The following is a 14096-nucleotide window of genomic DNA, read 5'->3' as shown; positions in this document are numbered from 1 at the left end:
TCATCAGAGACTTATCTTTTCCTCCCCTCCCACACTCCAATTAATTCTATCTTCTTTACCGCCTTCCTCCTCATCCCCAGACCATTGTCCAGGCCACTGCGTGTGCTGAGCAGTTTGTGCACTGCACTGAGGGTGGTGAGAATCATCTGCATCCCAGTCAGTTGGGCTTCACGGCCCAGAGGGGCGGGGGGGGGGGGCTTCTTCTAAATCCTACAAAGGTTCCAGGTAGAAAACTGTAGCTCTCTCAATTGCCTCCCCACCCTGCCAAACACTCTCTGAACTCCTTGTAGAATCTGCAACAGGCACTGTGGTTTTCATCCTGGAGACCTTTGTCCTCTGTACCTGCTGCCTAGAATGTACCCCCACCCATGCAATTCCTGGGCTTTCCTTGGACACTCTTTCTTTTGAGACTCAGCCAAAGTATTAATACCTTTGATGAAACGTTTCCCGGTCATCAACAAGAGAAATTAACGACTTCTCTTTCACGGACTCATTGAACTGTTATGGCACCTGTACGTTTTCAGTTCTCACATTTGTCTGTCCTGAACTGCGTGAGGGCAGAGTCTGTCATACCTTATTTCACTTCGTGTCCCTTGCACCTAACATAACAGATATTAAGTAGGAGGCCCTTCTTAGTATGTTAAATAAATGAATACATGAACAAAATCCTGCTCCATTTTATTGTCAAAGATTGACTGAACAGTTTTTCAGTGAAACTTGACAGAAATTGAACTTATTTTAAGCTTCCACCTCACCTTTTAATTTAAACACTGTGATTTAAACTACATAATTGCCTTTGTGAACTTGGTCACTTTCAAAGAACTTGCCAGAACTGTAAAGTGTCGATCTGAGAGAAGTTGGGGATGAAGGAGCCATAATTGAGCATGCTGCTATTTCTCCTCTCACTTGATCCTCCCAAAATGCAAATAGATAAAACAATACTGTGGTTAGGTTTAAAGAGGTAAGGCAGCCCCATAGATGGAGTGAAGAAAAGATAAAGGTATCTGCCTAGAATTCTTAAGGGACACTGAACTTCAAACAGCAATTAAATTGTTATCAAACAGGAAAAGGAAACTTGAAGATGAGAAAATAAAACTTCATGTAGGAAAGGACATGTTATAATTTGACGCGAGAAACCATGATCTTCAGATTTACAGTTGCAAGGGAGTTGCCTTCCATAGTAAATAGAAAATTTATGCCTACGAGTTCTCAATGAGTTGCTATAAAAAAGGAATTTAAATTTCTGTATGCGATTATCCTCCCCCACCACGTGCCCAAACCACACCATGCTGGGAGGCCACCCTGCATAAGCTTTGGAGCTGCACCACTGGTATTCAAATCTTAGGAACATTTCCAAGCCGTGTGACCTTAGGCAAGTTATATGACTTCCCTGAGCTCTAGTTTCCTTATCTGTAAAATGGGTATAATAATGGTTCCTACCCCATGGGGTTTTAGTAAAGATTAACTACATATAAGCTTGGAACAGTGAGAGCCTCAGTGTTAGTCGAGATTATTGTTGTTTTTATTGTTAGGGCTATTTGAGGGCCAAAATTACTAAAATATGCAAAGGAACACAGATCCAGTGGTCTCTGAACTGTTTTTTTTTTTTTTTTTTAAATAAATGATTCTGTATAAAATCCAAGTTTTTGTTTGACTATTTAGTTTTAGATAATCAAGTACATTCTAAATAGCCTGGGAATGGCAGGACCGGCCAGTGGTTATCTGAACCAGGACCGAAATCCTTCAGTAGTGGCTCTTGGCTACTCTTAGCCAGGCAGTTTGCTCCATGGCAGTGACTTCAAACGCATGCCCTTCATACTCTGCTAAGAATTGTTAAGTTCAACCTGTGGGTCATGCCAATCACCTTAACAGGGAATAGGAATTAATGAAACTGCTTTCAAATAGGAATACCTTTAAAAATGTCTATTGTTTTAAGCAAAATTGGAAATGCGTGCCAAAACTAGGTGAAAAAAGTTTTACACAAAATGAATAAACCCATTGATTATATAATTTTACAATGATAGTCCGATTAGTAATTTTGTTTATGAATTATCTGAATGTGCTTTATTATCTTATGATTGCTCTGGATGAAGTGTCTAGTTCAATATTTAGTGTAATTTAAATACTTTCTATGGCCAGCAGTTTAAAATATGGAAATATACTATTTTGAGGGCTTCACCTCAAACTGCTATTCTTATATATCCAATAGTGTCTGTTATATATTGCAAAATTTCAGAAATGAAAACTGGAAATTTTTTCTCAGTATATAAAGCATATCATTTTTTTTGTTATTTATCAAAGTGACAAAGATATTTTGCCTCTGTTAATTTCTGACTTACTCTCATGACTTTTTTATTTATACTAACTTAAAATTTAGTTTTTAAAAAATTTAAAAATTTAATACTTATCTGGCTAGCCACAGAATTACAGAACTTTAGAAACAAGGGGAAAATATTCCATTACAATATCTTCCTCTGAAAGAGAAGATATCATGTCCAGATAAGAGATTTTCTTGGCTAAGGAAATTGTAGGTTTTCAGATATCTGATGCCACTGTTTTGACTTAATTAATTGACCCCAAGCACACTTTTAATATAAGCATTTCAAGTCAATTATACCAACATTGAATAATTTGAGTTAAAAAAGCATTTTTTTTTTCCTGTAGTGAAAACCATTAGGGCAATTTAATCCCCTGCTTAATTCTGTATAGAGTGCATTTAATAGCCTTTCATAGTTTTCCATTTTCATTTTTACTTTACTGAAATTATTTTCACCAGGATTAATTCTTTCCATTTAAATTTTATATCAAGTATTCATTTTTGTCATTGATAAGTTATTTTTTTTTAAAGGATTATGGCTTTGGCCATAATGAGTTTTTTTCTGATGGCCATTATTTCTATGAAGTACAATTTTCACGGGTCAGTTTTTTTTCATTACTAAGTTTTCTCAGGAATATTTTATTTTTTCACTAATTTTTATTTCATAAATTTTATGGAGTGCAATTTTAGTACCTGTAAAGTTTTGATTCTAACAACAGTATTGATCATCCCTACCAGGAATAGCTCATAATAAATTCAATAAATGACTTACAATTTGTGTTTGTTTTGTAGCTAATTCATGAGAAAAATACTAAGGACTTCTGTGGAGAGAGGGAGAGAGAAAGACAGACGGACAGACACAGAGAGAGACAGAGAGTGAATGAGGGAGAGAGAGAATGATTCAGAAATCTAAGGAAATGTAAGAGAAAGGCAGAGAGGAGAGGAGAGAATGACAGAGTGGGACCCAACGATACAAGTGGAGATAGAAGCAGAGGCTCTTGTGCTATACTGATGAGCTGTTGGGGTCAAAATACATGTTAAAAAAAATAAAGTGGGTTCATCAATGCTAATTTGGTAAAATACTGGCAGAGGCTCATTTTTTTCATATGAGTTACTTATAATCCCACATATATTTAACGAGCACCTGGTGTCTTAGGCACTAGAAAACAAAACAAAACAAAACAAAAACAGCGTCTGTGCTCTGGAGGGACTTAGCTATGCAGAATTGTGCAGTGAATGCACTCTACAACTTTTAACAGTCTCACCTCTAACTACATAAGAACTGGGACAGTCAGCCCAGTTCCCAGAGCTTGACTGTGCTGAAGGAATTATTTTTTAGAACTTCATGAAATGGTTTATCCACACATTGAAATGTGAAGAAGCTTTTTGCTTTTGAATTACATTTCTGCCCTGCTTATATAGACTTTCTATCGAGTAGTCCACGGCCAGTCGCTGATGTTTTTTCCCTATAAACTAGCTTCTGGGAAGAGAAGCTCCAACCCTGAGAACACATTACGACCTTTGTTGGTATCCAAAAGGTGCTTTTAGTGCCCACAAGAGTGTTTCTCTAATATCATAGGTGTTTTCATTTTGGGGGGGGGGATAATGGCATTTGTTTGCAGAATGATCTAGGTTGTTTGAAAAAGAGCAAATGTATGAGTGAAAAGACCATAATTGTTCCATAGTTAAGGAAGGAAAGATCAGACTGAGGAAATAAGCGACCTTCTTTGGGTTCTAAGGGAGTATACTAGCCATGAGAGCTTGGGCAGGTCAACTGACCACTTGAGCATACTTCTTTAGAAACAGAGATAATGATTCTTATCTTGCCTACTTATCAGGGTTCTTAAGAGAAAAAAAGACATAAGAAATATGGAATTGTTTTGAAACCTGTGAGGTGCTATATACATCACACGTGGAGGTTAATATTCAAAAACACAAATACACCTACCATGAAGGGTTAGGCTGGTTTCCAAACTTTTTCTCTGGGTGTTTCTCTGTGCTCTTTGTTGAACAATGACCAGCATTTTACATGTCAATGTTACTGCCTTATTTAGAAAACCAATTTTTAATTAAACCACTTTCAATCCAAGCAAGGAACAGCAGTAGAGATTTTGAACACCATTCCAGAACAGACCACTGGTCCAAGCAAGGGATGAAAAATGCCTCACTAACTAACAATGGCTCAGAGTAAAAGAGGCCATCCTCCAGCTTTCAAAAAGTCTGCCAATAGATTTGGTTTCAAGCTCCACACAGTATGTGTTTGATATGGAAAAGATATGAATACGCTAATGAAAACGGAAGAAGGTGATAAGTCTTTGTAGACATCCAAGCGTCTCTGAACAACAAGAAACCAGCCTCCCAGAGAAAGAAAGAAAAATAAACTCAATGAGTTCTGAAAAGAACAGGAAAAGAAAAAACCCTGAATCCAATTTAGGAAAAAAAAAAAAATACAGGGCACAAAATCCACAAAATGTTGGATTCATGTCTTGATAGTGAACAAATGAATGAATAATTCTTGTTTTCAACGCTCTAAGTCAGTTATTAATACCTATCAGCTCTATCTCTGAAATGTATTTCATATCATCCACTGCTGTTTACCACCGCACGCCACCATCCGGTCTGGACAGCTCCACTCCCATGCCCACCCCTGTGCCATCTCTTACCTAGGGGGCAGGCTGGTACAGAGCACCAGACAAACTGAAATGTGAATGCGAACTTTGTTGCTTACCAGCTGTGAGACTCTGAGTATGCTTAACCTGTCTAAGTTTGGGATTCCTCATCTGTAAATGGAAATAACAATAACATTTCTGAAAGTTATTGTGAGGACTAAATGAGACAACGTTTAGGAAAATGCTCAGTACAGTCTCTGGCATAAGTGGCCTCTCACAGCATGGGTCCCTCCATCCCTCGTCTCTGTTTCCAGTCTCTCTCTACTTCAATTCTTTACATACACATACTACTCAGGTCATTCCCCTCCCTGCCTTCTATGTTTTTCCCCCACCATTTATTGGATAGATTCTACTTTCCAGAATGTGGCTATATTAGGGTACAGGATGAGCTGCTGTAACGAAAAGACTGAAAAGTACAGTGGCTTAAATTGGATAGATGTTTCTCTCTCACATAATGTTCAGAGGTGAGTCATCCAGGGCTAAGTAGGGTCACTCTAGGTTTTACATGCCTGCTTCTGTTTCCATTTTTAGCCAGTGGGAAGGGGACTGGGCCAGGGGAACTCATACCCAGGCTTTTTAATGGAATATTTTGGAGGTGACTCTTATTACTTCCTACATCTCATTGACTAGAACTAAGTCACAGGGCCATATCAAGCAGTCAAAAGGAAAAAAAAAAAAAAAAAAAAAAAAAGAAAAGAAAAGAAAAGAAAAATGTAGTCTTTAGCTGGTTGGCCACAAGCTCAGCTAAAACATGGCAGCTCTTGTCTACGGCCATGCTACCCTGAACATGCCCAATCCCATCTGATCTTGGAAGCTATGCAGGGTTGGGCCTGGTTAGTACTGGGATGGAAGACCACATAGGAAGATCAGGTGCTGTGGTTGTAAAAAAATAAATAACTAAGGGATTGTAAGCTGGTAAGGTCTTTGCAATCTGTGAGGTCAACCAAGGGTTGCCTTGCCTAAAAAAATAAAATAAATAAAAATAAAACATGGCAGCTCTCTTATTAAAGAAATGAATATTTATGAATAGTTAACAGCCTTTGCCACAATGACATAAAGGACTGTCCTTTATCTTTATCTTCACTTTCCTTCCCTTCTATATACCTCATGGTGTATTAACACTGGGCTACTATTATCCAAATCTGTTTGCATACTGCCAGCAACTCTGCATGTGCGGGCTCCTACTCGTTGTAAAAGGATCACTTTAAAGAGTTCTTCCTTTACAGAACGTTTTCTGATGCCTCTATTGGAAGACTTAATCACTACATTTACCTTCCCTTGGGCTTTACATATAACTTTATTATAGAATCTTATTTATAGCTCAATCTTCTCTCTAGGCTGGAAGCTCCTTAAGATCAGGGGTTTATTTTATCCTTCTTTTGAATCTCTAAAACCTAGTATTTACCTGGCTCATATTTAGTCTAGATATGATGACTAGATGAAGCTTAAATTAAAGTGGAACAGTCAAGCCAGGGTTTCCACATTAACTGCTGCAAATGTTAAGATGGCTGAACATGGGGTTCTCCCATCACTGCTGGGAAATGGATAGAGCAAGTACATGGGTGAAGTAAATCAGAAAGGAAATTGGAGTCATCATTCATGGGTTTAGTTAGAATACCAGTCACCTTTTGCTCACAGAAGCTCAGCTCAGACAATCGATACTTAATCTGTTCATTTGTTGATGGAGCAGTTGAGGTCCAGAAAAACAAGCATCTTATCCATGCTCGGCCAGGTCTTCAAAGCAGAGCTAGGCTTTTGCTGAAGTCTCCAGACTTCCTTTGTAGAACTATTCCTGCCATCTTCCATTGCTCTAAAAAGGATTTTATATGTTATTGCAAATACTGAAATATTTTAACAGGTTGATAGTGAGGTTAGGCGGGTTTATTTCAAAGTATTTTGAAAATCTTGAGTAAGTTAGTAAGACTAAAACTCACTCATAGTCTGATAGACTACTGCTTGAAAAGGAGAGTAAAAGGGAATGAGCAGTGTTGTACATAGCAAAATAGTAGCTCGGTCCAAATATTATAGTGATTTTGTGGCCTAGTAAAAAGTGAAATGTCTGTCACTTTTTCTTTTTACTTATGACCATTTCCATTTATATATTTTGAAGGCTAATTTCTGGCAAATGTAAATTTTAAGTCATGTGCTTGTAAAATGCAGAGTATCAATACCAAAGGCAGCATAAAAATTTTCAATCCACAAATTCATATTTTACTTCAGTTCCGTAAAGGTAGCAAGTAGAATCACTTGGGTCTCATTGATCAATAGCAGATCCCTATTTGTGGTTTTCTGGAATTCAGTGTTTACTCAGATGTCCTGTGTGATCCCTCCGTCCTGCTGAGATTTAAATAGCGCTAGCTTGAGCCCTGACTCTCTGAGGGCAGTCTAAGGGCTTCCTCAAGAGTCCTGTGAATGCCTAAGGGCTCGTCTTCTCTTGGTCCCCCATAGCTCTTAGTGACTGCTGCTTCGGATTCTCAACTGTGCTAGTCACCCTTCCCACAAATGCTGCCTCCCCTGCTTCATGCTAAGCTGCAGTGGAACCTAGTTACTCCTCGTTTTCCTTCAGATCATCCTTAAAAGCCATTTACATATCGGATTTTATGTAAGTTTGAGTCTAGGGCGGCAGCATTACATTATTGAATACAAAATCACTTAGAATTAGATATCACTCTTTCCTAGTCTTCAGAGCCCTGTGTCCCCCCTGCCACAGGTGGCTATTGTTCTCCACAGGCTCCTGCTTCCTGCCCTGTTGCTCATACCCCCTTCCACTGAGATTTCCGGTATCTCTTCCCTCCTCTGTTTTCTAATCCTTGACATCTTCTGGAAAGTTGGTTTCTTTCACGTTCTTACTCAGAACAATCATGCACCTATTCTCTATGGCCCTGCGTCCTCCTTTGGATACCCAGAGACTGATTAATGTGTTTAAGGAAAGCAAGAGCTTCAGCCTTTTATCAGCGAGAACACTAATAGAGGCTTTGAGAGCTGAGCATCTCCTTTATCCCTTTCTCCTCAGTTTCTAATATGGTTTTGGGATTTAACCTTGCACTAATAGGAATTATGCTACCTACATTCTCAGAAATAGCTAAATCAGATTCGGTTTTAAATAAAATATGTCCCCCGGATGAGTACATAAAATTACGAACAAATCAAGAAGAAAAAATTTGTGAATAAATATTGGAACTGAATGAATGACTAATAGTTATAAATCCCAAACATATTCAGGACAAGCAAGTTTTTGAAAGCAAAGTTTATGTGTATCTAGAATTTAATTCATACAGCAGCACTGAAATTTTCAACAGGAAAATGGCACCAGAAAGAAAACAGTTGTATAAGAAAGCTAAGCCTGTGAAAACACTCTCATGCCTGTTCTTTTGCTGTTTGGCCCATTAAGAGTTTTAAGTTTCTAACAACTGAAGAAGCTCAAAAGTAGAATGATCATCTATTGTGATTCTGAATTATTTGCTTTTATGTTGGCTATTCTCCATTTCTCCCCTTCCTCCTACCATCAGATCCATTCTTCATTGTTCTCTCTGTTTTAGGCATCAGAGGCTGACTCCTGGGCTCCCTGACTCGCCAGCAAAAGTTTGGAGAAGAAAGTCAGGACACACTTTTGCAACTCCTTCCCCATTCCGGGTAGCCTTTTCCAAAAGTGGCCATGTTCCCGCATGACCACAGCATCAGTTGGTCCCTCCTCTCTGGTTCCGGCTTTCCAGGATCCTGGTAACACCCCTCACAGCCACAGGCCTGGGGGGTGGTAACAGCTTCCTGCTAGTACCTGTCACAGGTGTCTCATCTTCCCTCATCTCCTTAACTCTGTCCACACTTCTCCAAGCAGTACCTTCGGTAAAGTCTCTCAGATCATCTTACTTGGGATCTGTTTCCTGCTCAAGGGGTCAGTAGATATCCTGAAAAAATACATGTGGTGGTAGAGGTATTTTCTAATGGAGGAAGATCATGGTTCCAAATTCTCTCTGGACTGGTTGAACAGAACCATGACAACATTTTCACTGGTCTAGTATGAAATCTAAAAAATAAGGGCAATACAGATTTCCATAAAGTTGAATTTGTTCAACTTGGAGAACTATATATTTTTTCATTATATATCTGCTTCCTACTTTTTGAAGTTAAAATGATTCTTCTTGTGTATTTTTAAAATGTACTTACTTGGCAAAGTAGAAAGTTACCAGAGAGTGCCTTGAATTTATGTGAAAATACACTGGTCTGTAAAATCCAAAAGTTGAGGGTCCACTGGATTCCATGCCATCTGCAGTGGTTATGAATCAAATCCCCAGAAAGACATTTTCAGAGACTGCTGATTCTGCAGCATTTCATGAAGGAAATTACCTGGGGAAGTTTGCAAGAAAATGTACTACCACACTGGCCACATCTAAGACCGGCCTGGAGTAGGAGGAGGCTGTACTGCATGTAGCTCAGTGCTTTCCTCCTGGAAGGCTGGGGCTGAGATTTGGGAGTCCCAGAGAAGGGCGCTGTAGGGTAGGGCTGGAGTCTCAGTTTCCCTTGCTACTGGGGGAAGGGGCAGCAGGTAGAATCATCATCACTATTGCTCCTGGAAAGTGAGTCTCCGATGCCTTCGGAAGTGGGCTGCTCTAGGATCCTGTAGCTACCCTCTCGCCTGAAGATTAATTAACTTCGTTATATGATTGGAGTTGACAAGAATGATTGTTCTCAGTGAAAGGATTCTTATTAATTATTCAAATAAACCTTAACTTTAATTCATCAGTTTGATTAACTCCACTCTCTCAAACTTTAACATAGCTTTTTTTTTTTTTAAATCCATATGATTGCATTATTGAGTCCTCTGTCATTAATTTCATGTCCTGATTTGTCAAGCTTTCATACTTACCCTCAAGTGTAGAATCTGTTCTCTAGACCTGCCACCACCGTTACTTATCTGCTTCCCTTGATCAAGTCCCTTAACCCCTCAGGCACTCATCCTCCTGACCTTAGAGGATGTTGGGGTTGGTCCGAATGATCTCTAAGTTTTTTCCCAATTCTAAAGTCTATGCTCTCAGCCTCAATTATTTTCCAGTTCTGAGTTCATTCAGGAGTTCAAAACCAGTTCAAATCCATAAATTAATACTGGGATTTTAATTCATTTTTGCTAGTATTTTAGTGTCTCTGCATGTGCCGCTATGAAATTTAATTTGGCAGATTAGTAACATATCTGATTAGAATCCTTGTCAAAAGGATGATGTGTCTCAAAGGCCTGCGTTCATCATTTTGCAGCCTACTGTCTTTCTAGTTCTTAGCTCTTTTAAGTCTTCTGACTGCAGAACCGGAGGTGTTAGCCCCATCTCAATTTGGACTCCACTAGCCTGGCCTCCCTGCTTGTCATTTTGGATCTGCCTTGTTTGACGCCTGTTTTGTTCACCCTGTGTCCCCTGATTGCTTTTCTCTGGTAGAAGAAAAAGAAAATTAGTTAAATCAGAGGGTTCTGTCAACAAATGTCACTGGAAATTTCTTGGGTCAAATAGTAGCTTGTTCTTATTTGACAATCTGATTATTTGGACGGTTTGATGTTATTGTTCATCATCTATGGGAAATTAACTTCCATCAGTTGTGTTGATACCATGCTCAAATGACCTCATGGAACTTTTTAGTATAAAAACTCTGATCTGGGTCCAGATGCATGTCATGCCATACACTCTTGATGATGAGAAACATCTGGATTGTCACTAGCATGTGTACACAAAATGTGTCGACGAAGTCTGAAATGTTTACCTTTAAATTCTGTTTAAGTGCTGAGACAACTTCCAATGTGTATCTGGTTTATATGTCTGTTTTCACCCATTATGGAAAGAGCACAATGGACCTCAGCTGCTGGTTTATTTGAACAACCTCCCCACCATCCCCTAGACTGTGAGTGCGCTTCCTGGCCAGGGCACTTGTCATCTGCCTTTACCTATCTCGGGAACCCCAGCTCCTGGTACAGGGCCTGGCACAGAGGAGGTACTCAGTGTTGCGGGTTAAGTGAACAATCTCACTGTTGGTACCTGCATCATGCTGTTATCCACTTACAACCAAGTTCTTGGTATGAGGGGATAGCAGGGAGGGGGTGGTGTGAGCTCAGCTCATCTAAATGATTTTCTTTGTTCCCCAGACTGTATCTGCTCAGAATCAGATGCTATAATCGACACCAAGGAATGTGCCTGGAATTCTCCGGCTGCCTGGTACTTCGCTAGGAGTGTGGGGCTAGGGAAAGGCACAAGGGAGCGAGAAGACAGAAGACGGATGTTAGCTTATTATTACATTTTATTCAGCTAGACCAAGAAAATTGTCAAGAAATGAGTCACAGTTTCATTTAAATTTTGAAGGTGAAGTTTTCTCTTTTGACCCCGTGCTAGGTGATGGGGCTATAGGCACTGGGTGGGGCTGGAAATGGTTCAACAATTAGAAAACTTCTTAAGCTATGATAAAGACTTCTCCCAACCCAATCCATGATTTTGTTTCAGAATTGATTTCTTTTTTTAATTTTAAATAAGAGCTGCATAATATATTTTGTATTTCACATATCTTATAGTTTACAAATATAACATGTCATTTTTAGCCACAATAAATCCATATGTTATGCACTGGGCCAGCAATATTTTCCCATTTTACAGAGTAAGAAACAAATGATGTGGGAGGAAGCTGAGGTAGGTTAGAAAATGCCTTATCAAGATTTCAACTGAGGTTCTTGAATTCAAGCCTAGAGCTCATTTCCACTCTGTTGAAGTCAAATGGGTTCCTGGATTCTGAGTTGTGTTGTGTGTAGTTTGTCTCAAGGACAACTGAGTGCCAAGTATTTTCATGGCAGATACTGACCTTACTACTAAAATATTCATTAATGTTCCTTTTTACGTTAGGAACAAAGCAGTTCATCTTTTCACTTCTAACTTCTGGTATTCTTACTGCAAATAGTAGTGATTTGGGGGAATGATACTTAGGCTTAAAAATCTAAAATTTCATTTTAAGGTACCGATTTGCCATGTGTCTAATGGTGGAACTCTGACCACTGTCTAGTGCCTTGGAGCTGGGTTTTCATTCCTCTCAAAGGGACAGGGACCTCCGCAGGCCAGACATTGGTAGGCTGCCTTCCTGTGGCCCTGGTCTCCCTTTTAATCCTTCCCCACATCTGTAGCTCCCACTCCTTCCATCCTGTCATTTCTCAGGACCTGCTTATTTTTTCCTCCCCTCACACCATCAGGCATTTAAAACGTTAGTGTAAATTTATGTCTACTCTTCATCCCACTCAGAACTTGGTTTGTTTTCCTCAGAGGGTAGACAGACCTCTGGAGACCTGCAGCTGTGAGTTTGAATCCCGACTGGTTGACTGCAGACTTTGCCCTCTCTGACCATCTGATTCCTCCTCTGAGAAATGGTGATGACTACATATGTCTGTGCTGGGTGTCATCCATGTCCTCCTGCAGGTCCACTTATTTTCATCCTGTCTGCTCATACAGATACAACGATAGGCCTCCCTGTCCTCTGATTTCTGGTTTGGTTTGGCCAGTGGAGAGTGGCTGAGTTTGGAGGATGGGAGGAAAGAGGTGCGGCATTTATTCTTCTGGCTGTCATTCCGGGTCCCTCCTGGTCGGCAGCATACTCTACACCAGGCCACATCTCCTGTTGGGCAGCTCTCTAAATATGACTACTCTCTGTGGGTTCTGTAACCATCTGAACCCTTGCCTTGCAGGCCTAGGATTAAAGCCATTCCTCACCTTTGCTAGCCCCAGGATATTGTTCTTTGTAGCTTTCCCAAACCCTGCTAATGTCTTTATTAGTCTTTCCATTACTGGTTTAAGTGTATCATCTCTTTCCTACCAAGAAATACAGTTGTGACAATTAAGCGAGAATATATTTGTAAGATATATTACAGAAAGCCTAGTATGTATTCCATAGATGCCATTTACTTTCCTATCCCGCCCTCCTTTGACTCTCTCACCCTTTTAAATCATGTTTCTGATCATGAAACTGACGACATTGGTCTTACTACTATTGGAGCAAGTCGGTGGATCTCTTTATAGTTGAGGAGCCTTAAACAATGCCCTGAAGTCACTCAGTGGGGCTGTCAGCTTAGCCTATGGTTGGCTTTGCTGAAAGAACATCTCTAGACAGTAAATGTGGAACCCCTACATTTCTTGATATGTCCCTCTATTTTGAGGGCAGATAGTGAAGCAGTAGGTCAGAGGCCTGAGAATTGTTCTGTCTCTGCCCGCAGAGCCAAGACGGGTAAGCTGTGCAGGACCCGCTCTCCACGCATCAGCATTTAGAGATGTTCTCGCATGCATGCAATTCTCACCACCAGCAGACGATGCCCCGGCCAGTGACTAATTGAATCTCATTTGCTTCATTGCTGACTAGGTGATTGTAGTAGTTTCCCTTGAATTTATGACAGATGTTGGCCAAAGAGCCCTTCAGAAATTGGAATGTTTTTGGCATTTTAAGAGGATTAAGCTCTGAGGCTCCTTAGTCGACACAGGGTTGGAGACCTGACATCCTCCCCATTTTTCATCCCTACAGATCCAATAACACAGCAGCCAATTAAATGAACAATCAGGCTTCGTGACTTATCAGGCTCTGTTTCCATCACTGAAGGACTGAGCAGACTGAACAATTTGTGTATTTGGGGTAAACAGATTTCAGAAATGAATGCACTCAGCCATCTGAGTTTATATTCAGAAATAAAATTATGGTTAAATATAGAAACAATTGGCTTTCCTCTATGCTGAAGACATCGGTAATGAATTTTCTATAGATGAGCACCAAAGCTTTCTGTACTCCAGTGACACTCAGGATTCATGGTTTATAGATTCCCGCGTCGTTCATTTGTGATAGACACAGAACTCTGGGTGACTGATGGCTAGTTTCTTGGAAGCCAAGCTCTTAGAACCATTATGTGCAAGTGTAAGAGCCACTGTGGCTATAATTTCAAGTGTCATATTCTACCTGGAATGGACTGAGTCCAATATTTTCATGACTAACTTCCTTCAATTAACTTTGCTTTATCCTAGCAGTGAACATGTCTTATTGTCAGTCAGTGTCAGAAGGCAATTAACCCACTGACATGACATGAGAAAAAAATGTTCAAAGACAAAGCAAACATGTCC

General features: G+C 39.9%; 1 protein-coding gene and 1 pseudogene across 2 annotated transcripts in view; one reads left to right on the top strand and one right to left on the bottom strand.

Annotated features, from left to right (window-relative positions):
- Positions 1-14096, bottom strand: part of LOC107512925 (schwannomin-interacting protein 1) — a 774922-nt gene that overhangs the window by 222539 nt on the left and 538287 nt on the right. The gene's annotated exons all lie outside the window — the stretch shown is intronic.
- LOC118602270 lies at positions 5750-5868 on the top strand (annotated as a pseudogene).

The sequence above is a fragment of the Rousettus aegyptiacus genome, unplaced genomic scaffold, assembly GCF_014176215.1.
Source record: "Rousettus aegyptiacus isolate mRouAeg1 unplaced genomic scaffold, mRouAeg1.p scaffold_m13_p_4, whole genome shotgun sequence".
Taxonomy (NCBI): Eukaryota; Metazoa; Chordata; class Mammalia; order Chiroptera; family Pteropodidae; genus Rousettus; species Rousettus aegyptiacus.
Note: the sequence above shows the minus strand (reverse complement) of the source record. Positions and strands in the feature narration are given on the sequence as shown.